The sequence below is a fragment of the Balaenoptera borealis genome, assembly GCF_965194805.1.
Source record: "Balaenoptera borealis genome assembly, chromosome: 7".
Lineage (NCBI taxonomy): Eukaryota > Metazoa > Chordata > Mammalia > Artiodactyla > Balaenopteridae > Balaenoptera > Balaenoptera borealis.
This window is the reverse complement of record NC_138864.1, coordinates 4,285,715-4,312,363: the sequence shown is the minus strand read 5'-3', so window position 1 is coordinate 4,312,363 and position 26,649 is coordinate 4,285,715. Positions and strand designations below refer to the sequence as shown.

General features: G+C 45.2%; 1 pseudogene across 1 annotated transcript; it reads right to left on the bottom strand.

The window, feature by feature from the left end:
- Nucleotides 1-871: 871 nt before the first annotated feature.
- Nucleotides 872-13,081, bottom strand: LOC309631887 (katanin p60 ATPase-containing subunit A-like 1 pseudogene; annotated as a pseudogene). The gene has a single exon. The product of its transcript is annotated as a katanin p60 ATPase-containing subunit A-like 1 pseudogene (transcript).
- Between the last annotated feature and the right edge of the window lie 13,568 nt (nt 13,082-26,649).

The following is a 26,649-nucleotide window of genomic DNA, read 5'->3' as shown; positions in this document are numbered from 1 at the left end:
CTCCTTCTGACTGTCAGCAAGACTTGCGGCTCAGTGTCTGCCTCGGCCGCTGCTCCCACAGAGCTGCTGAGTGAGGGTGGCCCTTCCTCCCATGGGGGAGCTAGCAGACGTGGCGACCTGGGGAGACAACGGTGCTGCTGTACCGAACAGGTATCGCAGGGCAGAATTTCACTAGGTCAGGAAATAGCAGTTTAGTTCGTTTAGAGGAAAGAATATAATTTGAGAAATTAACTTATTTCAAGACTGACATCTCCAGATGTTGAGGTCTCTCTTTAAACTGCTCTCTGGGTTTTAGAGACATGCTTTGGCTGGCTGTGATTGTGGAAGGAGCTGCCGTGTGGAGGGCTGTCCTGGGTGGTCCTGCTCAGGCCCATGTTGCTTTGGGAACCTGTCTGGGCTAAGTTTGGGGGCCATCCTGTACTGGGTCCGGGATGTCTAAGAATCCAAGTGCCTCGTCGTCCTCCCTACGGGGACCACCTGCCCACCGTGATCCCCAGGGCCTGGTGGAGGCGGCCTGGAACGTGGCCTCAGCATCAGTCCTGGGCTGGAATTCTGGCTCTGCCCCAGGAGCGGGAGGTGCTTGATGGCTTCATGTCCTTGGCGGATGCTGTCGGATGAGCAGAGCATCGTTTTGAAGAGATGCGGTTGTGTCCCTTTACGTGGATTCTAGTGGGGGTTCAAAAGGAAGCTTGGGCATTTCTGTGTTTTTACAGCTCCTTCTCAGTGCAGGGGGCAAGAACCACCTGTTGTGAGGTGATCAGGGAGATATGTCATCCCCTCAGACACCGCTGTGGGAGTGTGACTTGATAGCACGTTTTTTGGAGTCCAGTTTGGCATTTACTATATATGGAAAGCCTTAAAATGGTATGTACCCTTTGACTCAATACTCATTAAATACTCCGTATAGGAATTTACATAGTCACATATTCAAAGGTGTTTTATACTCTTATACTGAAAAAAACATGAAATAGGGGATTGGTTAAACAGTCTATATTTCATACTCTGAAAGTAATGTTACAGGGACTTCCCTGGCGGTCCAGTGGTTAAGACTCTGCACGTCCAATGCTGGAGACGTGGGCTTGGTCCCTGGTCGGGAACTAAGATCCCATATGCCACGCAGTGTGACCAAAAAAATAAAAGTAATGTTACAGAAGAAAATATACCGATATGGCAAAATGTTTATGACTTAAAGTTACAAAAGCAGACCAGGCATTAGTGTGTACCATCTGATCCCAGTTTGAAGAATAATAATGTACATGTGTATGTATGAGAAAAAGATTGGGAAGATAGGCACCAGTATTTAAACTTGGTTATTTCTGGATGTTTTATTTCAATTTTTGTAAATTAAGTATTTTCTAAAACCTTTATAATCTGCTTTGTGACAAAAACATTTTTAAGGGACTGAGTAATAATATTTATTATTTGAATGCAGTGCATAATCAACTGGCAGTTACAGTTTCCTGAATATTGGACTTTAATTTTCACGGCACATCCTTATTCACAAGTAGAAAACTAAACTTTTGTTTGTCATGTTGAAATTACCACGGGTTTGAAATACTGAATCTGGATCAATACGGTAAGATCGCATCACAGAATAACTTCTTTTCGTGGGCCCATCACGCATGAGGCTGAGTCAGTGTATGTAACAAAGTCTTTGTAAGACAATTCAAGTTCCAGGCCAGGGGATGTGGGGAGACAGTCTCCTGATGACATGAAAGAAGACCCCAGGGATAGCAGGGGAATAGGAGCCGCCCTGCTGAGAGCCGGGCCTCTCCGTTGTCGCTGTCCCCGGAGTGGGCCGTGTTCTGACCATGCGCAGCACGGAGGGAGCCCTGTGTCCCCAGCCCGGGCCTGGGGGAGACGCCGGCCCTTCCCAGCATCTGCGTCCTGGTCTTTTTAGAGAACAGCCTCTGGAGCAGTGACTGACGCGCTCCCCCCGGTGGCGTTTAGAGGAAGTGCAGCTCTCGGCACTTTTCCAACCTGGGGATCTGGTCAGAACACGAGAAATGGGACTGTACCTGTCGGTCTGCTGCTACCCACCTCTGTGAGGACAGCCCTGTGTTTAAACGGCTTCAACATTTAGGCGCTTGGAAAGCACCTAGGAGCCTTCCTTAGGGAGGGAAACCTTCCTTAGGGCGAGGAACCGCAGGTCGGGCTTTCTGGGTGGAAGAGAAGACGAGGAGTGGGCAGTGACGTCCCGACTGGGCCTGGGGCTCCCCCAGGAGCCGTGCTCTCTTCGGTTCCTTCCCCCCTGCTTGAGTAAACCCGGCAGAGGGGCGGGGGGAGGCGGGGCGCGGGGCCTCCCTCCCCCTCCCCCCGGGGAGCCGAACCCCTTCTGTGCAGGCTTCCGCAGCAGCCCTGACTCGGGGCTTCACCGTTTCCGGGGCAGGCGGTCCTCCCAATCCAAGAACGTCATGCTCAGCATGACGTGGGGCGTTCCCGGTGCCGCAGGCCAACCTCCTTTCACACCGGGCGCGTCTGAAGCGACCCGGAAACTGGTGGCTCAATTTCCGCTCCGGCCACCTGCCGGACCGTGGCCTCGTCCTGAGTCTGCGCGACAAGCGGAGTGTTTGACTTGCATCACATGGTTGGGTTGATTTAAATGCGAAGGTTTCTAGAGATGATTTTATTCATATTTTATGATATTAGTTACATCAAATAATGTATTTGGTGTGGCTTTAGATGTGGGTTTGGTTTTTCTGAGTCCTTAAGTTGTAAAGTTAAGTGTTAATTTGATATCTTTTTTGTTTTTTAATATAGGCATTTAAAGCTATACATTTCCCTCAGCACTGCTTTTTCTGCATCCCCTAAGTAAGTTTTGGTACGTAGTGTTTTCATTGTCGTTCATTTCCAAGTATTTTCTAGTTTCTCTTTACTTCCCCCCCCCTTTTTTTTTTAGAATACGAAAGCGTTTATTTAGCATACCAAAGGCAAATCCAGCAAAAAACAGTGTTGAAGCTGAGAAAAATAAAAGGTTTATGCATTGAGCATATTGAAAGAAAAGTGAAAACAAACTCAGAAGTCTTAGAATGAAGAAAAGCATCTTATGCAAACACGATGTTCTTCCCACCCTTCCAACATGAAATATTGCCAGCAAAAAATACTAAAGACCAGAGAAAGCCATCCAGCAAAAATGATTCAAAAACCACAAAGCATGAGGCTATTCCCCCATAAAGCTCAATAAATGATTAAATAGCTAATAGAAGAAATGGTGAGGGAAGGGAAGGTAAAAATTATATGATAGACTGTAAGCATTGAATTCTAAATGTTTAACTAGCAGGTTCATTAGTTAATCCAAAACCATCATTCTTAACAAATAATGGATCGGACACCAACCCAGTTTTGATGTTAAAAGTCAACAGATATAGGTCCCTCGTGTTTAGAGCAAAGAATAGAAAAAAAACCCAAAACCAACAAATGCCAGTGAGAAACAGAGGTTCTTCTAAATCTTCTGTAAACAAGTTTCTGCAGTAGCACACTGGTCGCTTTCTTCAGGCCTTGATGCTCTGGTTTGGGTGTGCAGTTGTAATGCATGGGTATGTGGATATGAGGCTCTCTATGTAAGATTTTCTTATTAGCTTTGTGGTTATATTCTTTGTGGTTTTTAATTTTTCCCCTTTAAGAGAAAATCTCTCCAAGGAAAAGTTCCAAACCTGCTTTTTTAAAAAATTGCTGGAATTTCTTCACATTTTATAAACAAAAATACCAGAAATGAAGGCTGACAGAAATTCAAGCAGATCCAAATTCAACCATCCACTTTTCATACTTCTCCAAATTCTGCAGCAGAGACAGACTTTGCAATTTTCTTAAGAGCCAATTCAAAATCTCCTTTGGTAACAGGCATCTGAAGTTCCTCTTTAGAAAGTGCAGAGATCTCTTCTGGACTTAGGCCGTTCACCGTCTCGTTGCCATTAAAGAGGCGTCCCTGGAAACCTTAGTTATATCAGCACCAGAATAGCCCTCAGTCTTACTCTGCTGTATCTTCCAGTTAAATATCAGGATCCAATCAACCTCACGAAGATTGATTTTCAGAAGCTCAGTTCTTCCTTTTGCTGTTGGGAGAGCTATATATATCCTTTTTCCTAATCTCCTTCACAAAGCTTCATCAGTGTCCCATGGGAACCTAGTAGCAGCCAATACCATAACCATTTTGGGAGGACTGCCATTCTCTAAAGCTCCTGCAACTCCATCCATCTGAATGAGTAGCTCAGATGTGACTGCAAGTTGCCTCGTGTTCATCAGAGGTTCCTCTTCGACTGCAGATAGAATCTGTCTCATCAGTGAAGATCGTGGTGGGGACATACAATCTAGCCATTTCAAACAACAGACAGATTAGCTTCTCAGGCCCCCCTATGGATTTAGAGGTCAGTGTGGAGGAAGGCGCTGTTGAAGGGTGTTGTGTCACATTCAGTGGTGCAGCTTCAGCCAGTGTGGTCTTGCCAGTGCCTGGGGGCCCAAGCATCAGCACACCCTTCCATGGCCTTCTGGTCCTTTGAAAAAGTCAGGCATCCACACAGGAAGAACAGCAGCTTCCCTTAGCAACCTCTTCACTTCTTCCAGGTCTGCTGTGTCGTCCCACAGGGTTCCTGCTAGGATTCCTGGAGACGATGTCTCGCCAAGGACTTCCACCAGATCCTTATCATATGCAGCACCATCGAATTTTGGAATTTCACCATCACTTGCACCGCCTTGCATATTTTTCCTTCCCTTGTCATCTCTCCCTCTTGTCTACAATCCTTGCCCCTTCTCGTAGAGGGTTTTTCACTCTTTGATATAGGAAGTGCTCAGCCTACAGCTCCCTGGGCTCCTCCTCCCGGCGTTTCTTTGCTCAGAGGTCTTCTCGATTGGGACGCCTTATCTGAGGTGGAGTTCTGTGTTCTGCATGTACAGGGGGCGGCCAAGCAGCAGGATCTCTAAATGGCTCCTCTTGACAGGACACAGGGAAATCTGGGGCCTGTCGATTTTAAAACTTTCCAAAGTGCTGACAATACTTTTAACTTGTTCATATTCTTCCAATAATTCCTGTTGAACCTGCTGCCATTGGCCTTTGACAGCTGGGTCTCCGATTGACTGACAATATCTCTGAATTTGCTGTTATCACCCCTAGTAATATACCACTGATGAGTCATAATTTCCAAGAAGTGCATAGTCTCTTCCTTTCTTTGCATTGTCACAAATCTCACCCAAATTCATCTTTCAGAGACCTAGGTGCCGCAGGTCAGCCGACCACTTTGCTGTGGTCCAGGTGGGGTGGGAGTCTAGTTTCTCTTGATTTTTCCTCTGACCTGGTTGTTCTAGAGTGTGTTGGATAACTTCTGTATATTTGTGAATTTTCCATTTTTCCTTCTGCTAATGAATTCTAACTTCATCTGTTGCATTCAGAGAAGATACTTTATATGATACTTACCTTTTAAAATCCATTGAGACTTAATTCATGGCCTAAGATGTGGACTGTCTTGGGGAATGTCCCATGTCCTCTTGAAAAGTGTGAGTTCTGTTGCTGAGTAGAGTGTTCCCCTGTATAGTTGGTCTAGTTGATTTATTATATTAAGTCCTCTATTCCCTCACCTATATTCTGTCTGGTTTTCTATCCATTATTGAGAGTTGGGTGTAGAAATCTCCAACCATTATTGTAGAACTCTCTCTCCTTCAGGTCTGTCATTTTTTGCTTTGTGTATTTTGAGTGTTTGTGATTAGGTACATAAATGTTTATAATTGTTATATGTTCCTGCTGTATGAACCATTTATTAATATAATGCTTTTATTTTTCTCTTTTAAACCTTTTTGATTTAAAATCATTTTGTCTGATATCAGCACCATTACTCCTGCTCTCTTTTGCTTTTGATTTGCATTGATTGTCTTTTTCCATTGTTTAATTTTCAGCCAATTTTGTGTCTTTTGATCTGAAGTGAGTCTCTTGTAGACAGCATATAGTTAAATCATGTTTTAAAATCTATTAGTTAAAGTTCATTTACAGTAATCACTGATATGGAGGGACTTCTGTCATTTTGCTGTTTGTTTTCTATATGCCTTTTAGCTTTTTTGTCTCACATTTCCTGAATTACTATCTTCTTTTGTGTTTAGTTGCTTTTTTTCTTTTCTTTCTTTCTTTTTTTATTTTTGTGGTTACCACTAGGAGGATACATTTAACATCCAGATTAACCATTTTAATTGCTGCATAGTATTCAAATAGGTAAACACTATACTCGTGATTGTCATCATTCAGATATTTTTAGTTAATGAAATTTACTTTTCTCTCTTTTTCTTTTTTCTTTTGTCCTACCCAGTTGCGTGGAGGTTTCCTTGCCCTTTCTGAAGCCTGAGGCCTTCTGCCAGGTCTCAATAGATGTTCTGTGAGAGTCATTCCACGTGTGGATGTAGTTTTGATGTATTTATGGGAGGTGGTGAGCTCCACGTCCTACTCCTCGGCCACCTTGATCGTTCTCCAGTAAAATTTATTTTTGGCTGCGCTGGGTTTTCGTTGCAGCACATGGGGGCTTCTCTCTTGTTGTGGCGCGCAGGCTCTAGAGCGTGCAGGCTCAGTAGTTGCACCATGCTGGCTTCTCTAGTTGTGGTGCTCGGGCTTAGTTGCCCCATGGCCTGTGGGATCTTAGCTCCCCGACCAAGGGTCGAACCAGAGTCCCCTGCATTGGAAGGTGGATTCTCGACCACTGGACCACAAGGGAAGTCCCATAAAATTTACTTTTTTAGAGCAGTTTTAGATTTACATAGAAATTGAATGGAAAGCACAGAGGGTTCCCATGTATTCCCTTCCCCACTCCAGCTTCTGTGCTATTAATATCTTGTATTAGTGTGGTACATTTGTTACAGTCAGTAAACTAATACAGAAACATTATTATTTAAAATCTGCAGTTTACATATTAGGGTTCACTCTTTGTATTGTACATTATATGGGTTTTGACAAATGTATGGTGACATGATATGTGTCTACCACTACAGTGTCAAACAGAGTAGTTTCACTGTCTGCAAATACCTTTCCTGTGCACCACCTGTTCATCCCTTCCTTCCCCTGGACCTCTGGTCACCACTAATCTTTTTACTGTCTCCATAGCTTTCCCTTTTCCACAATGTCATATAGTTAGAATCTTATGCAGCCATTTCAGATGGGCTTTTCTGACTTACGAATACGCATTTAAGGTTCCTCCATGTTTTTTTTTTTTTAAACATCTTTATTGAAGTATAATTGCCTTACAATGGTGTGTTAGCTTCTGCTTTATAACAAAGTGAATCAGTTATACATATACAATATGTTCCCATTTCTCTTCCCTCTTGCATCTCCCTCCCTCCCACCCTCCCCATCCCACCCCTCTAGGTGGTCACAAAGCACCGAGCTGATCTCCCTGTGCTATGCGGCTGCTTCCCACTAGCTATCTGTTTTACATTTGGTAGTGTATATATGTCCATGACACTCTCTTACCCTGTCACATCTCACCCCACCCCCTCCCCATATCCTCAAGTCCATTCTCTGGTAGGTCTGTGTCTTTATTCCCGTCTTGCCACTAGGTTCTTCATGGCCTTTTTTTTTTCCTTAGATTCCGTATATATGTGTTAGCATACTGTATTTGTTTTTCTCTTTCTGACTTCACTCTGTATGACAGACTCTAACTCCATCCACCTCATTACAAATACCTCCATTTCATTTCTTTTTATGGCTGAGTAATATTCCATTGTATATATGTGCCACATCTTCTTTATCCATTCATCTGTCGATGGACATTTAGGTTGCTTCCATGTCCTGGCTATTGTAAATAGAGCTGCAATGAACATTTTGGTACATGACTCTTTTTGAACTATGGTTTTCTCAGGGTATATGCCCAGTAGTGGGATTGCTGGATCGTATGGTAGTTCTATTTGTAGTTTTTTAAGGAACCTCCATACTGTTCTCCATAGTGGCTGTATCAATTTACATTCCCACCAACAGTGCAAGAGAGTTCCCTTTCCTCCACACCCTCTCCAGCATTTATTGTTTATAGATTTTTTGATGATGGCCATTCTGACCGGTGTGAGATGATATCTCATTGTAGTTTTGATTTGCATTTCTCTAATGATTAATGATGTTGAGCATTCTTTCATGTGTCTGTAGGCCATCTGTATATCTTCTTTGGAGAAATGTCTATTTAGGTCTTCTGCCCATTTTTGGATTGGGTTGTTCGTTTTTTTGTTATTGAGCTGCATGAGCTGCTTGTAAATCTTGGAGATTAATCCTTTGTCAGTTGCTTCATTTGCAAATATTTTCTCCCATTCTGATGGTTGTCTTTTGGTCTTGTTTATGGTTTCCTTTGCTGTGCAAAAGCTTTTAAGTTTCATTAGGTCCCATTTGTTTATTTGTGTTCTTATTTCCATTTCTCTGGGAGCTGGGTCCAAAAGAATCTTGCTGTGATGTATGTCATAGAGTGTTCTGCCTATGTTTTCCTCTAAGAGTTTGATAGTGTCTGCCCTTACACTTAGGTCTTTAATCCATTTTGAGTTTATTTTTGTGCATGGTGTCAGGGAGTGTTCTAATTTCATACTTTTACATGTAGCTGTCCAATTTTCCCAGCACCAATTATTGAAGAGGCTGTCTTTTCTCCACTGTATATGCTTGCCTCCTTTATCAAAGATAAGGTGACCATATGTGTGTGGGTTTATCTCTGGGCTTTCTATCCTGTTCCATTGATCTATCTTTCTGTTTTTGTGCCAGTACCAAACTGTCTTGATTACTGAAGCTTTGTAATATAGTCTGAAGTCAGGGAGCCTGATTCCCCCAGCTCCATTTTTCGTTCTCAAGATTGCTTTGGCTATTCGGGGTCTTTTGTGTTTCCATACAAATTGTGAAATTTTTTGTTCTAATTCTGTGAAAAATGCCAGTGGTAGTTTGATAGGGATTGCATTGAATCTGTAGATTGCTTTGGGTAGTAGAGTCATTTTCACAATGTTGATTCTTCCAATCCAGGAACATGGTATATCTCTCCATCTATTTGTATCATCATTAATTTCTTTCATCAGTGTCTTATAATTTTCTGCATACAGGTCTTTTGTCTCCTTCGGTAGGTTTATTCCTAGATATTTTATTCTTTTTGTTGCAATGGTAAACGGGAGTGTTTTCTTAATTTCACTTTCAGATTTTTCGTCATTAGTGTATAGAAATGCAAGAGATTTCTGTGCATTAATTTTGTATCCTGCTACTTTACCAAATTCATTGATTAGCTCTAGGAGTTTTCTGGTAGCATCTTTAGGATTCTCTATGTATAGTATCATGTCATCTGCAAATAGTGACAGCTTTACTTCTTCTTTTCCGATTTGGATTCCTTTTATTTCTTTGTCTTCTCTGATTGCTGTGGCTAACACTTCCAAAACTATGTTGAATAATAGTGGTGAGAGTGGGCAACCTTGTCTTGTTCCTGATCTTAGTGGAAATGGTTTCAGTTTTTCACCATTGAGGACAATGTTGGCTGTGGGTTTGTCATATATGGCCTTTATTATGTTGAGGAAAGTTCCCTCTATGCCTACTTTCTGCAGGGCTTTTATCATAAATGGGTGTTGAATTTTGTCGAAAGCTTTCTCTGCATCTATTGAGATGATCATATGGTTTTTCTCCTTCAATTTGTTAATATGGTGTATCACATTGATTGATTTGCGTATGTTGAAGAATCCTTGCATTCCTGGGATAAACCCCACTTGATCATGGTGTATGATCCTTTTAATGTGCTGTTGGATTCTGTTTGCTAGTATTTTGTTGAGGATTTTTGCATCTGTGTTCATCAGTGATATTGGCCTGTAGTTTTCTTTCTTTGTGACATCTTTGTCTGGTTTTGGTATCAGGGTGATGGTGGCCTCGTAGAATGAGTTGGGGAGTGTTCCTCCCTCTGCAATATTTTGGAAGAGTTTGAGAAGGATAGGTGTTAGCTCTTCTCTAAATGTTTGATAGAATTCGCCTGTGAAGCCATCTGGTCCTGGGCTTTTGTTTGTTGGAAGGTTTTTAATCACAGTTTCAATTTCAGTGCTTGTGATTGGTCTGTTCATATTTTCTATTTCTTCCTGGTTCAGTCTCGGCAGTTTGTGCATTTCTAAGAATCTGTCCATTTCTTCCAGGTTGTCCATTTTATTGGCATAGAGTTGCTTGTAGTAATCTCTCATGATCGTTTGTATTTCTGCAGTGTCAGTGGTTACTTCTCCTTTTTCATTTCTAATTCTATTGATTTGAGTCTTCTCCCTTTTTCTCTTGATGAGTCTGGCTAATGGTTTATCAATTTTGTTTATCTTCTCAAAGAACCAGCTTTTAGTTTCATTGATTTTTGCTATTGTTTCCTTCATTTCTTTTTCATTTATTTCTGACCTAATCTTTATGATTTCTTTCCTTCTGCTGGCTTTGGGGGTTTTTTGTTCTTCTTTCTCTGATTGCTTTAGGTGCAAGGTTAGGTTGTTTATTCGAGATGTTTCCTGTTTCTTGAGGTAGGCTTGTATTGCTATAAACTTCCCTCTTAGCACTGCTTTTGCTGCGTCCCATAGGTTTTGGGTCGTCGTATCTCCATTGTCATTTGTTTCTAGGTATTTTTTGATTTCCCCTTTGATTTCTTCAGTGATCACTTCGTTATTAAGTAGTGTATTGTGTAGCCTCCATGTGTTTGTATTTTTTACACATCTTTTCCTGTAATTGATATCTAGTCTCATAGCGTTGTGGTCGGAAAAGATACTTGATACGATTTCAATTTTCTTAAATTTACCAAGGCTTGATTTGTGACCCAAGATATGATCTATCCTGGAGAATGTTCCATGAGCACTTGAGAAAAATGTGTATTCTGTTGTTTTTGGGTGGAATGTCCTATAAGTATCAAGTAAGTCCATCTTGTTTAATGTATCATTTAAAGCTTGTGTTTCCTTACTTATTTTCATTTTGGATGATCTGTCCATTGGTGAAAGTGTGGTGTTAAAGTCCCCTACTATGATCGTGTTGCTGTCAATTTCCCCTTTTATGGCTGTTAGTATTTGCCTTATGTATTGAGGTGCTCCTATGTTGGGTGCATAAATATTTACAATTGTTATACCTTCCTCTTGGATCGATCCCTTGATCATTATATAGTGTCCTTCTTTGTCTCTTGTAATAGTCTTTATTTTAAAGTCTATTTTGTCTGATATGAGAATTGCTACTCCAGCTTTCTTTTGATTTCCATTTGCATGGAATATCTTTTTCCATCCCCTCACTTTCAGTCTGTATGTGTCTCTAGGTCTGAAGTGGGTCTCTTGTAGACAGCATATATATGGGTCTTGTTTTTGTATCCATTCAGCCAGCCTGTGTCTTTTGGTGGGAGCATTTAATCCATTTACATTCAAGGTAATTATCGATATGTATGTTCCCATTCCCATTTTCTTAAATGTTTTGGGTTTGTTATTGTAGGTGTTTTCCTTCTCTTGTGTTTCTTGCCTAGAGAAGTTCCTTTAGCATTTGTTGTAAAGCTGGTTTGGTGGTGCTGAACTCTCTCAGCTTTTGCTTGTCTGTAAAGGTTTTAATTTCTCCATCAAATCTGAATGAGATCCTTGCTGGGTAGAGTAATCTTGGTTGTAGGTTTTTCTCCTTCATCACTTTAAGTATATCCTGCCACTCCCTTCTGGCTTGCAGAGTTTCTGCTGAAAGATCAGATGTTAACCTTATGGGGATTCCCTTGTGTGTTATTTGTTTTTTTTCCCTTGCTGCTTTTAATATGTCTTCCTTATATTTAATTTTTGACAGTTTGATTAATATGTGTCTTGGCGTGTTTCTCCTTGGATTTATCCTGTATGGGACTCTCTGTGCTTCCAGGGCTTGATTAACTATTTCCTTTCCCATATTAGGGAAGTTTTCAACTATAATCTCTTCAAATATTTTCTCAGTCCCTTTCTTTTTCTCTTCTTCTTCTGGGACCCCTATAATTCGAATGTTGGTGCGTTTAATGTTGTCCCAGAGGTCTCTGAGACTGTCCTCAGTTCTTTTCATTCTTTTTTCTTTATCCTGCTCTGCAGTAGTTATTTCCACCATTTTATCTTCCAGGTCTCTTATCCTTTCTTCTGCCTCAGTTATTCTGCTATTGATCCCATCTAGAGTATTTTTAATTTCATTTATTGTGTTTTTCATCGTTGCTTGGTTCCTCTTTAGTTCTTCTACGTCCTTGTTAAATGTTTATTGCATTTTGTCTATTCTATTTCCCAGATTTTGGATCATCCTTACTATCATTATTCTGAATTCTTTTTCAGGTAGACTACCTATTTCCTCTTCATTTGTTAAGTCTGGTGTGTTTTGACCCTGCTCCTTCATCTGCTGTGTGTTTTTCTGTCGTCTCATTTTGCTTATCTTACTGTGTTTGGGGTCTCGTTTTCATAGGCTGCAGGTTCGTAGTTCCCGTTGTTTTTGGTATCTGTCCCCAGTGGCTAAGGTTGGTTCAGTGGGTTGTGTAGGCTTCCTGGTGGAGGGAACTAGTGCCTGACTTCTGGTGGATGAGGCTGGATCTTGTCTTTCTGGTGGGCACGTCCACATCTGGTGGTGTATTTTGGGGTGTCTGTGGCCTTATTATGATTTTAGGCAGCCTCTCTGCTAATGGATGGGGCTGTGTTCCTGTCTTGCTAGTTGTTTGGCATAGGGTGTTCAGCACTGTAGCTTGGTGGTCATTGAGTGATGCTGGGTCTTGATGTTGAGATGGAGATCTCTGAGAGATTTTTGCCGTTTGGTATTACGTGGAGCTGGGAGGTCTCTTGTGGACCAGTGTCCTGAAGTTGGCTCTCCCACCTCAGAGGTACGGCTCTGATGCCTGGCTGGAGCACCAAGAGCCTTTCGTCCACATGGCTCAGAGTAAAAGGGAGAAAAAATAGAAAGAAAGAAAGAAAGAAAGAGGCTATAATATAGTGAAGTAAAATAAAGCTATTATAAAGCAAAGCTATACAGACAAAATCTCATCCAGAAGCATATACATATACACTCACAAAAAAAAAGGAAAAGGGGAAAAATTAATATATCCTGCTCCCAAAGTCCACCTCCTGAATTTGGGATGATTCGTTGTCTATTCAGGTATTCAACAGATGCAGGCACATCAAGTTGTTTGTGGAGTTTTAATCCACTGCTTCTGATGCGACTGGGAGAGATTTCCCCTTCTCTTCTCTGTTCGCACAGCTCCCGGGGTTCAGCTTTGGAATTGGACCCGCCTCTGCATGTAGGTCGCCTGAGGGTGTCTGTTCCCCGCCCAGACAGGACGGGGTTAAAGGAGCAGCTGCTTCGGGGGCTCTGGCTCACCCAGGCCGCGGGGAGGGACGGTTATAGAGGAGGCGGGGCGAGCCTGCGGCGTCAGAGGCCGGCATGATGTTGCACCAGCCTGAGGCTCACAGTGCGTTCTCCCAGGGAAGTTGTCCCTGGTTCATGGGACCCTGGCAGTGGCGGGCTGCACAGGCTCCCGGGAGGGGCGGTGTGGAGAGTGACCTGTGCTCGTACACAGGATTTTTGGAGGCGGCAGCAGCAGCCCCAGCGTCTCATGCCCGTCTCTGGGGTCCGCGCTGATAACCGCGGCTCGCGCCTGTCTCTGGATTCTGCGCTGTTAGCCGCGGCTCGCGCCCGCCTCTGGGGTCCGCGCTGATAGCCGCGGCTCGCGCCAGTCTCTGGAGTTCATTTAGGCGGCGCTCTGAATCCCCTCTCCTTGCGTGCCACGAAAAAAAGAAGAAAAAGTCTCTTGCCTCTTGGGCAGCTGCAGACTTTTTCCCGGTCTCCCTCCCAGCCAGCTGTGGTGCGCTAACCCCTTCAGGCTGTGTTCACGCCGCCAACCCCAGTCCTCTCCCTGCGATCCGACCGAAGCCCGAGCCTCAGCTCCCAGCCCCGCCCGCCCCGGCGGCTGAGCAGACAAGCCTCTTGGGCTGGTGAGTGCTGCTCGGCGCCGATCCTCTGTGCGGGAGTCTCTCCGCTTTTTCCTCTGCGCCCCTGTTGCTGTGGGGTCCGCGCTGATAGCCGCGGCTCGCGCCCGTCTCTGAAGTTCGTTTAGGCGGCGCTCTGAATCCCCTCTCCTCGCACACCAGGAAACAAAGAGGGAAGAAAAAGTCTCTTGCCTCTTCGGCATCTGCAGACTTTTTCCCGGACTCCCTCCCGGCTAGCTGTGGTGCACTAACCCCTTCAGGCTGTGTTCACACCGCCAACCCCAGCCCTCTCCCTGAGATCCGACTGAAGCCTGAGCCTCAGCTCCCAGCCCCGCCCACCCCGGCGGGTGAGCAGACGAGCCTCTCGGGCTGGTGAGTGCTGCTTGGCGCCGAGCCTCCGTGTGGGAATCTCTCCGCTTTGCCCTCTGCACCCCTGTTGCTGTGCTCTCCTCCGTGGCTCCGAAGCTTCCCCCCTCTGCCACCCGCAGTCTCTGCCCACGAAGGTCCTTCCTAGTGCGTGGAAATCTTTCCTCCTTCACAGCTCCCTCCCACTGGTGGAGGTGCCCTCCCTATTCTTTTGTCTTGTTATTTCTTTTTTCTTTTGCCCTACCCAAGTATGGGGGGAGTTTCTTGCCTTTTGGGAGGTCTGACGTTTTCTGCCAGCGTTCAGTGGGTGTTCTGTAGGAGCAGTTCCACGTGTAGATGTATTTCTACTGTATCTGTGGGAAGGAAGGTGATCTCCACGTCTTACTCTTCCACCATCTTCTCCCCTCCATGTTTTTTCATGACTTGACAGCTCATTTACTTTTATCAGTAAATAATATTATAAATAATAATATTTGTCTCTGGTTCACTTATCATCAGGGAGCAAAAAATTACTAATGCATCACTCCAGCAATGTCCTTACCAGTAATATTCAAACCGAAAATAAAATTGCTTCATGTGCTCTGTCACACAGTGTGTCAGCAATTCCTCTCCCTTTTTACCGAGAAAAAGGTGTGAAAAGACCCGCCAGAGCTGCCATCATACAAGGGGATGAGGTAGCCAAGAGGAACTCCTATGCCGTGTGTCTGGAGTAGCCAAGCAACATACGAACGTTTCTTTTTAACCCAAAAAGACTAACCAAAACTAAAAAGGAACGTGTTAAAAAGGGAAAGCTAATTTTGATAAGTGCCCACATTTCTCAGGATCTGCAGCTGTGAGATACCTGGAACGCACAGGGAACCAGGTGTTTGCTGGTGGTTGCTAAGAGCCTCCTTACTGCATCAAGAGAGCATGTCTCACCATGACCGTCTCGGGGGCAGGGTTGGGACAAAGGGAACATGCGGCCTGTTTCGCTCTTCCTCAGCTGTGCGCAGTGGCCTCAGTGGCATCTTGCGAGAGGAGTGCCTCTCAGGGCTGCAAGGCACACACAGAATGGTGGAGGAGGGCTCGTCTACATCGTTCATTGCATGGAATTGTTACGGCAAACAGCTAGGTTTTCTTGAACACTTTGTACGTAGTTTGCATGTGCTTATGTTCTGGATCCCTGAGCGTGTGCTTTTCATATGTTGGTAAGTGGAAACATCTCAAAAATGGCTCAGCTCCTTCATCAGCATGTTCAAACAACCTGCAAGGAGCAGAACAAGAGCTGACGGAGGGAAGGGGGGATGATTGAGAGGGCAGGCTTCACATTTTCACGACTGGAATGTCACCAGCACAGTGGGAGGGAACCATAATCCCTTTCCTACAACTGTCCCTACAAAGAGCAGTGAGAGGCAGGTAAAGGGAGAGGAAGGTGGGGTAGGTTATAAGTTAATCTGATAAGTCCCAGGAGTAAATAGTCAACCAGTTTCAAGGAGGTGAGGTGACTTCACACTGTCCCCACTCTTTTCTGAATAATTGTACAGCCCTGTACGAGCGGGAGCCGCTGTCACTGCGAACCAGGGCAGCTGTGGGAGGGCAGTGTGCAGCCAGCTTCCTGGTGGCTCCTTGCCAAGGCCAGCGTCACGAGCCCTTCCCCCACGGAGCACTCAGCCCTGTCCTCCCAGGTGGCTGGCGGGAGACCTAGGTGAGTTTCTGGATGACAGCTGCTTCTCATCCCAGACAGTCCTGTTTAACAGGAACTTACCGTGAAAGTCTTCAAGACTTAAAAATATAAGTTTCTTTTTCTTTTTTTTTTTCTTTTTTGGCCTCCCTGTGAGGCATGCGGGATCTTAGTTCCCCGGCCAGGGATCAAACCCATGCCCCCTGCAGTGGAAGAGCAAAGTCTTTACCACTGGACCAGCAGGGAAGTCCCTTCCTGTTTTTTTTTTTTTTAATTTAATTTTTATTTTATATTGGAGTATAGTTGATTTACAATATTGTGTTAGTTTCTGCTGTACAGCATAGTAATTCAGTTATACATGTATCCTTTTTCCGATTCTTTTCTCATATAAGTTATTACAGAGTATTGATTAGAGTTCCCTGTTCTGTACACTAGGTCCTTGTTGATCATCGATTTTATATATAGTCATATGTTAAACCCCAACTCCTGATTTATCCCTCCCCACCACATTTCCCTTTTGAAACCATGAGTTTTTTTTCGAAGTCTGTGAGTCTTTCTGTTCTGTAAATAAACTCTTTTGTCTTTTTTTTTTAATTCCGCATGTAAGGGTATCATATGATATTTGTCTTTGTCTGACTTCACTTAGTATGATAATCTCTGGGTCCATCCATGTTGCTTCAAATGGCATTATTTCATTCTTTTTTATGGCTGAGTAATATTCCATTGTATATGTGTACCATAAAAATATAAGTTTCTAATTGTGTAATTTTGATATAAGGAAAGCAGTAGGAGATGTTTTCAGCATCTCTCAGGTCGTAATGCCAAGATAGCCCTGTCTTCAAAAGGCCAACCCTTGGCCTCTTGTACAAAGTAGGGTAAGTCCATGACAACATGAAGGACAGGTTGTATGTAGCATTATCTTCACTCCCACAGAATTCTCTCACTGTGCATTACCCAAAATAAGTTACAGAACATAAAGAAAGAAAAACTTTCTTGAGAGAAAATTTTACAGATCAGAGGAAAAACTTCTAAAATTTTCGCATCTTATTACAGATAAGCTACACGCCCTAGTCTATCCTTATGGGTATATCATGAGCACTTTGATGATACATACTTTCAGTTCAGAAACACTCAGGTGCTTAAAAAAAAAACAAAACCCCAACAAAACAAAACAAAAACCCAGAAACAGTTTTTAATCAGATAAAAATAATAACACACCAGTGAGCCATTTTGGGGATGAGGGGGGAGAGGGTGGTAACTGGAAGTTCCAATATTCAGCTGGGTTTTAGAAATAAAGCAGTTTATGTAATAGATTTCTGAATGGATGAAAATGACTGTAGGGCATAAGCTACACAAAGAGGACACCTAGACAAATGGGGCCAAGTAGATACAACAAAGCTAAGTCCAAAATTTTGTGTGGGTTCCCTCATCCCACCATCCCTGCTCTGTCTGAACTTTATCTCCTATGATGCACAGAAGATGTGATAAATAATGACAAGAGGGAACTACAGATCAACACAAGAAATCTGCTCCTTAACTATCCCACACCCCACGCCCCACTTTCCACCTCTGTTCACACTATTTCCACATGTCTTTGCATGTCTGAGTCCGGAGCATCCTTCTAGATGCACTACGTCTGCGAACAACACAAGAACACAACAAGCATGATCCCATGTGGTCTGTGAAGACCCTTTTCCCTTTAGAGTTTTAAAAGCCATGAAAAGTACAAGTCACGTAGCCTATGGGAGTGAACACTTAGGACGTACATACCTCAGGAGAGTAACCAGAGCAATGATCACGTTGTACAGGTGCCCCAAGAGCAGAGACTCCATGGGATCAGAAATCTGCTTTTTCCTTTGATGTCCAAGAGTAGGTCAGCTCCTCTCTGAATGATCAGCCTCCAGCAAAATTCCCAAGATTACCAATACAGATGAGAGATGACTCCTGTGTAGCTTGCATTTAAACTTTTCAGCTTGCTTTTCACCCTGAAAACCGGAATCCTTGGCCCAATTTTTGCAAGTGTTGAGGGACCAAAATGGATCAGATTATTTTCCAGCCTCTCCTATTTCTATCAAGAATCCCTGCCTTCTCTCAACCAATGTCCCAGCTACAAAACTAGCTTTTGACTTTAATACCCCTGCAAGTCACTGTACTACCTTAAGAGGCTGGGAGAATACAAAGAAGTAGGAAGAGAAAAGAGCAGGTGCTTTCCAGCCACGCTGTGGTGCTCGTGTCATATCACAGACACGAGCGCTCCTACTTCTACCCCAGAATCAACTACTCCTACCACCACCACGAGCACTCCTACTTCTACCACAGAAACTACTACTCCTACCACCACCACGAGCACAGCTTCTTCGACCACAGACACTACTACTCCTTCCACCACCACTAGAGCTCCTACTTCAACCACAGACACTACTACACCTACCAACAGCAAGAATGCTCATACTTCTACCACAGACATTACTACTCCCACCACCACCTTGAGTGCTCCTATTTCTACCACAGACAATACTACTCCTACAACGACCAGGAGTGCTCTTACTTCTACCACAGAATTTGTTACTCCTGCCACCAACACGATTGCAACTACTTCTACCACTGACCCTGCTACTCCTACCAATACCATGAGAGCACCAACTTCTACCACAGGCCCTGCTACTCCTACCACCACCACGAGCACTCCTAATTCTACCACAGAAACTACTACGAACACCTAGAGTGCTCCTAATCTACCACAGACACTACTGCTACTACCACCAACACGAGCACTCCTACTTCTACCACAGACACTATTATTCCTACCACCACCACGAGCGCAAGTATTTCTACCACAGACACTACTACTCCTACAACCACCACGAGTGCTTCTATTTCTACTACAGACACTACAAACCCTACACCCACCACGAGCACAACTACTTCTACCACAGATACTACTACTCCTACCACCAGCACGAGCACTCCTACATGTACCATAGAAACTACTACTCCTATCACCATAACGAGAGCTCCTAGTTCCTCCCCAGAAACTACTACTACCACCACCACCACGAGCGCTCCTACTTCTCCAACAAAACCTCCTACTCCTCCCAGTAACATGAGAGCACCTACTTCTACCACAGACTCTATTACTCCTACCAACTCCACGAGCGCTCCTACTGCTACCACAGACAGTAGAACTCCTTCCACCACCACGAGCGCAACTGCTTCTACCACAGAAACTACTACTCCTACCACTACCTCTAGCGCTCCTATTTCTACCACAGACAATATTACACCTACCACAACCACGAGCACTACTACTTCTACCATAGACACTACTACTCCTAACACCACCAAGAGTGCTCGTTTTTCTGTGGCAGAAACTACTACTCCTATCACCACCACGAGCGCAACTACTTCTACCACAGACAGTACTACTCCTAAAACCACCATGAGCACTCCTACTTCTACCACAGACACTACTATTCCTGCCACCACCACGAGTGCTCATACTTCTACAAAAGACATTACTACTCCTACCACCCCCACGAGCACCACTGCTTCTACCACAGACACTACTACACCTACCACCCCAAAGAGAGCTCCTACTTCTACACCAGAAACTACTTCTACCACAACAAGCATGAGCGCCCCTACTTCTACCACAATACCTGCTACTCCTACCACCACCACGAGCACTCCTCCTTTTACCACAGAAACTACTACCCCTACCACAACCATGAGCGCAACTACATCTACCACAGACAGTAGTACTCCTAAGAGCACCACGAATGCTCCTACTTCTTCCACAGACACTACTACTCCAAGCACCACCATGAGCGCTCCTACGTCTAACACAGACGTTACTACTCCTACCAGCAACACGAGAGCTCCTACTTCTAACACAGACACTACTACACCTACCACGACCACGAGGGATCCTACTTCTACCACAGACCGTGCAATTCATACCACCACCACGAGCGCTCCTACTTCTACCACAGAATCTTTTACTCCTACCCCCACCACGATTGCAACTACTTCTACCACAGACCCTGCTACTCCTACCACCACCACGAGAGCACCTACTTTTACCTCAGGCCCTGCTACTCCTACTACAACCACTAGCTCTCCTAATTCTACCACAGAAACTACTACTCCTACCAGCAACAGGAGTGCTCCTACTTCTACCACAGAAACTGCTAATCCTACCACCACAATGAGCGCTACTACTTCTACCAGAGACACTATTACTCCTACCACCACCACGAGCACAAGTATTTCTACCACAGAATCTACTACTCCTTCCACCACTAAGAGTGCTTCTACTTCTACCACAGACACTACTACTCCTACCCTCACCACGAGCCAAACTACTTTACCAGAGACTGTGCAACTACAACCAGCAGGACTAGCGCTCCTACTTCTACCACAGAAACTACTACTCCTACCAACACCAAGAGTGCTCCTACTTCTACCACAGAAATTACTACTCCTACCACCACCACGAGCGCAACTAGTACTACCAGAGACAATACGACTCCTACCACAACCATGAGCGCTCCTACTTTTTCCACAGAAAATACTACTCCTACCACCACAATGAGAACCCCTACTTCTACCCCAGAAACTACTACTACCACCACCACAAGTGGACCTATTTCTACCACAAAACATGCTACTCCTACCACCACCACGAGAGCACCTACTTCTACCACAGACACTTACTCCTACCACCACAACGAGTGCAACTACTTCTACCACAGATACTACTTCTCCTGCCACTATCACGAGTGCTCCTACTCCTACCACAGAAACTACTACAACTACCACCACCACGAGCGCAACTACTTCTACCAAAGACACTACTGCATCTTACACCACCTTGAGCGCTCCTACTTCTACCACAGATACTACTATTTCTGCCACCACCACGAGAGCACCTACTTCTACCACAGACCCTGCTACTCGTACCACCACTACGTGTGCTCCTACTTCTACCACAGAAACTACTATTCCTACGACTAACACGAGCTCTCCTACTTCTACCGCAGAAACTACTACTCGTAACACCACCACGAGCCCTCATACTTCTACCACAGACACTACTACTCCTGACACTACCACGAGCGCTCATATTTCTACCAAAGACATAAATACTCCTACTAACACTACGAGCACCACTACTTCTATCACAGACACTACTAATCCTACCACCACCACGAGAGCACCTACTTCTACCACAGACCCTGCTACACGAACCACCACCACGTGCACTCCTACTTCTACCACAGAAACTATTACTCCTACGACGAACACGAGCACTCCTACTTCTACCGCAGAAACTACTACTCCTACTTCCACCACGAGCACAACTACTACTACCACAGACAGTACTACTCCTACGACCACCATGAGTGCTCCTGCTTCTACCACAAACAATACTACTCCAAGCACCACCACGAGCGCTCCTACTTCTACCACAGACACTACTACTCCTACCAACAAAATGAGCGCTCCTAATTCTACCAAAGAAACTACTCCCCTACCAATACCATGAGCGCTCCTACTTCTACCACAGAACATGCAACTCCTACCACCACCAGAGGCGATACTACTTCTACCACAAAACCTGCTACTCCCACCACCAGCACGAGTGCAACCACTTGTACCACAAAGCATGCTACTCCTACCACCACCACGAGAGCACCTACTTACACCACAGACCCTGCTAACCCTACCACCACCAGGAGTGCTCCTACTTCTACCACAGAAAGTACTACTTCGACTACCACCACGAACCCTCCTACTTCTACAACAGAAACCACTACTACCACCACCACCACGAGTGCTCCTACTTCTACCAGAGACAGTACTTCTCCCTCCACCTCCACGAGTGCTCCTACTTCTACCACAGACACTAGTACTCCTACCAGCACCACTAGCGCTCCCCTTTCTACCACAGACAATACTACACCTACCACAACCACGAGCACTCCTACTTCTACCACAGACACCAATACTCCTACCAACACCACTAACGCTCCTATTTCTACCACAGACACTAATACACCTACCACCACCATGAGCGTGCCTAATCTACCACAGAATCTGCTACTCCTAACACAACCACCAACACAAATACTTCTACCACAGACAGTACTAATCCTATCACACCACGAGCCTTCCTACGTCTACCACAGCCCGTGCAACTACTACCACCACCAATAGTGCTCCTACTTCTACCACAGGCACTACTACTCCTACCACCACAACGAGCACAACTACTTTGACCATAGACACTACTACTCTTACCACCACCACGAACGCTCCTACTTCAACCACAGACACTACTATGCCTACCACCACCACGAGCGCCACTACTTCTACCACAGACCCTGCTACTCCTACCACCTCCACGAGCGCTCCTACTTCTACCACAGAAGCAAAGAGTACTACCACCATCACGAGCGCTCCTACTTCTACCACAGAAAATACTACTCATACCACCACCACGAGTGCAACTACTTCTACCCCAGACACGACTACACTTACCACCAGCACCAGCGCACCTAATTCTACCACAGACATTACTACTTCTACCACAACCACGAGTGCAACTACTTCTACCACAGACACTTCTACTCCTACCACTATCACGAGCGCTATTACTTCTACCACAGAAACTACTACTCCTACCACCACCACGAGTGCAAGTATTTCTAACACAGAAACTACTACTCCTACCACCACAATGAGCTCTCCTACTTCTACCAAAGACACCACTACTCCTACCACCACCACGAGTGCACCTACTTCTACCACAGACACTACTACTCCTACCACCACCACATGCGCCACTACTTTTACCACAAACACTATTACACCTATCACCACCACGAGCCCTCCTACTTCTATCACAGACCATGCAACACCTCCCATTACCACTAGCGCTCCTACATCTACCAAAGAAAATACTACTCCTATCACCACCACGAGCTCTCCTACTTCTATCAAAGACACTACTACTCCTACCATTATCATGAGCGCTGCTACTTCTACCACAGAAACTACTACTCCTAACACCACCATGGGCGCTCATACTTCTAACACAGAAACTACTACTCCTACCACCGCCATGAGCTCTCCTACTTCTACCACAGACACTACTTCTCCTACCACCACCACGAGCGCTCCTCTTTTTACCACAGAAAATAGTACCCCTACCACCACCAGGAGTGCAACTACTTGTAACTCAGACATTACTACTGCTACCACCAACATGAGCTGAAGTACTTCTACCTCAGAAACTACTACTACCACCACCATGAGCGCTCATACTTCAACCACAGAACCTGCTACTCCTACCACGACCACGAGCACTCCTACTTCTACCACATACTCTACTACTCCTACCACCACCACGAGCACAATGACTCCTACCACAGACACGACTACTCCTACCACCTGCACGAGCGCTCCTACTCCTACCACAGACACGACTATTCCTAACACCATGGCAATTGCAACTACTTCTACCACAAACACTACTACTCCTACCACTATCACGAGCTCTCCTACTTCTACCACAGAAACTACTACTACTACCACAACCACGAGTGCAACTACTTTTACCACAGACACTACTACACCTACCACGACCACGAGCACTCCTACTTCTACCACAGTCCGTGCAACACCTACCACCACCACTGGCTTTCCTACTTCTACCAGAGACAGTACTACTCCTACCACCACCACGAGGGCTCCTACTTCTACCACAGAAACTACTACTCCTACCACCACCACGAGCACTCCTACTTCTACCACAGATACTACTACTCCTACCACCACCAGGAGCCCTCCTACTTCTATCCCAGAAACTACCAATACCACCACCACCACGAGCTCTCCAAATTCTATCACAAACACTACTACTCCTACCACCACCATGAGCACTCCTACTTCTACCACAGCCCCTGCAACTTCTACCACCACCACGAGTGCTCCTACTTCTACCACTGAGACTACTACTCCCACCAGCACCCCGAGCGGTCCTACTTCTACTACAGACACTACTACCCCTACCACCACCAGGAACGCTCCTATTTCTACCACAGAAACTACTACTTCTACCACCACCATGAGCGCAACTATTTCTACCAGAGACACTACTATTCCTAACACCACCCCGAGCGCTCCTACGTCTACTACAGACACTACTACCCCTACCACCACCAGGAACGCTTCTATTTCTACAACAGAAACTACTATTTCTACCACCACCACGACTGCAACTACTTCTATTACAGACACTATTACTCCTACCACAACAACGAGTGCCACTATTTCTACCACAGATATTACTTCTCCTGCCACTATCACGAGTGCTCCTACTCCTACCACAGAAACTACTACTACTACCACCACCACAAGCGCAACTACTTCTACCAAAGACCCTACTACATCTTACACCACCTTGAGCGCTCCTACTTCTACCACAGATACTACTATTTCTGCCACCACCACGAGAGCACCTACTTCTACCACAGACCCTGCTACTCGTACCACCACCACGTGTGCTCCTACTTCTACCACAGAAACTACTATTCCTACGACTAACACGAGCTCTCCTACTTCCACCGCAGAAACTACTACTCGTAATACCACCACGAGCCCTCATACTTCTACCACAGGCACTACTATTCCTGACACTACGACGAGCGCTCATACTTCTACCAAAGACATAAATACTCCTACTAACACTACGAGCACCACTACTTCTATCACAGACACTACTAATCCTACCACCACCACGAGAGCACCTACTTCTACCAGAGACCCTGCTACATGAACCACCACCACGTGCGCTCCTACTTCTACCACAGAAAGTATTATTCCTATGACCAACACGAGCACTCCTACTTCTACCGCAGAAACTACTACTCCTACTTCCACCACGAACACAACTACTACTACCACAGACAGTACTACACCTACGACCACCATGAGCGCTCCTGCTTCTACCACAGACAATACTACTCCAGGCACCACCACGAGCACTCTTACTTCTACCACAGACACTACTTCTCCTACCACCACCACGAGTGCTTCTACTTCTACCACAGACACTGCTACTCCTACCCTCACCATGAGCGCAACTACTTCTACCACAGACACTACTACTCCTACCACCAAGACGAGTGCTCCTCCTTCTACCACAGACACTACTACTCACACCACCACCACGAGCACTCCTACTTCTACCAAAGAAACTACTGCTCCTACCATCACCACGAGCTCTCCTACTTCTACCAGAGAAACTACTACTACCACCACCACGAGCACTTCTACCTCTACTACAGACTGTGCAACTACTACTACCACAACGAGCACTCCTACTTCTAACAGAGAACATGCTTCTCCTACCACCACCACGAGTGAAACTATTTCTAACACATACCCTGCTACTCCAACAACCACAAGGAGAGCACCTATTTCTACCACAGCCCCTGCAACTTCTACCACCACCACAAGTGCTCCTACTTCTACCACAGGAACTGCTACTCTCACCAGCACCCCGAGTGGTCCTACTTCTACTACAGACACTACTACCCCTACCACCGCCAGGAACGCTCCTATTTCTACCACAGAAACTACTACTTCTACCAGCACCACGAGCGCAACTACTTCTACCAGAGACACTACTATTCCTAACACCACCATGAGCGCTCCTACGTCTACTACAGACACTAATACCCCTACCACCGCCAGGAACGCTTCTATTTCTACAACAGAAACTACTATTTCTACCACCACCACGAGCGCAACTACTTCTACCACAGACACTATTACTCTTACCAGCACAATGAGGGCAACTACTTCTACCACAGATACTACTTCTCCTGCCACTATCACGAGTGCTCCTACTCCTACCACAGAAACTACTACTACTACCACCACCACGAGCGCAACTACTTCTACCAAAGACACTACTACATCTTACACCACCTTGAGCGCTCCTACTTCTACCACAGATACTAGTATTTCTGCCACCACCACGAGAGCACCTACTTCTACCACAGACCCTGCTACTCGAACCACCACCACATGTGCTCCTACTTCTACCACAGAAACTACTATTCCTACGACTAACACGAGCTCTCCTACTTCTACCGCAGATATTACTACTCCTACTTCCACCACGAGCACAACTACTACTACCACAGACAGTACTACTCCTACGACCACCATGAGCGCTCCTGCTTCTACCACAGACACTACTACTCCTACCAACAAAACGAGCGCTCCTATTTCTACCAAAGAAACTACTCCCCTACCAATACCTTGAGCGCTCCTACTTCTACCACAGAACATGCAACTCCTACCACCGCCAGAGGCGATACTACTTCTACCACAAAACCTGCTACTCCCACCACCAGCACGAGTGCAACCACTTGTACCACAAAACATGCTACTCCTACCACCACCACGAGAGCACCTACTTATACCACAGACCCTGCTACTCCTACCACCACCAGGAGTGCTCCTACTTCTACCACAAAAAGTACTACTTCGACCACCACCACGAGCCCTCCTACTTCTACAACAGAAACCACTACTACCACCACGACCACGAGCGCTCCTACTTCTACCACAGACAGTACTACTCCCACCACCACTACATGCGCACCTACTTCTACCACAGACACTAGTACTCCTACCACCACCAGTAGCGCTCCTCTTTCTACCACAGACCATACTACACC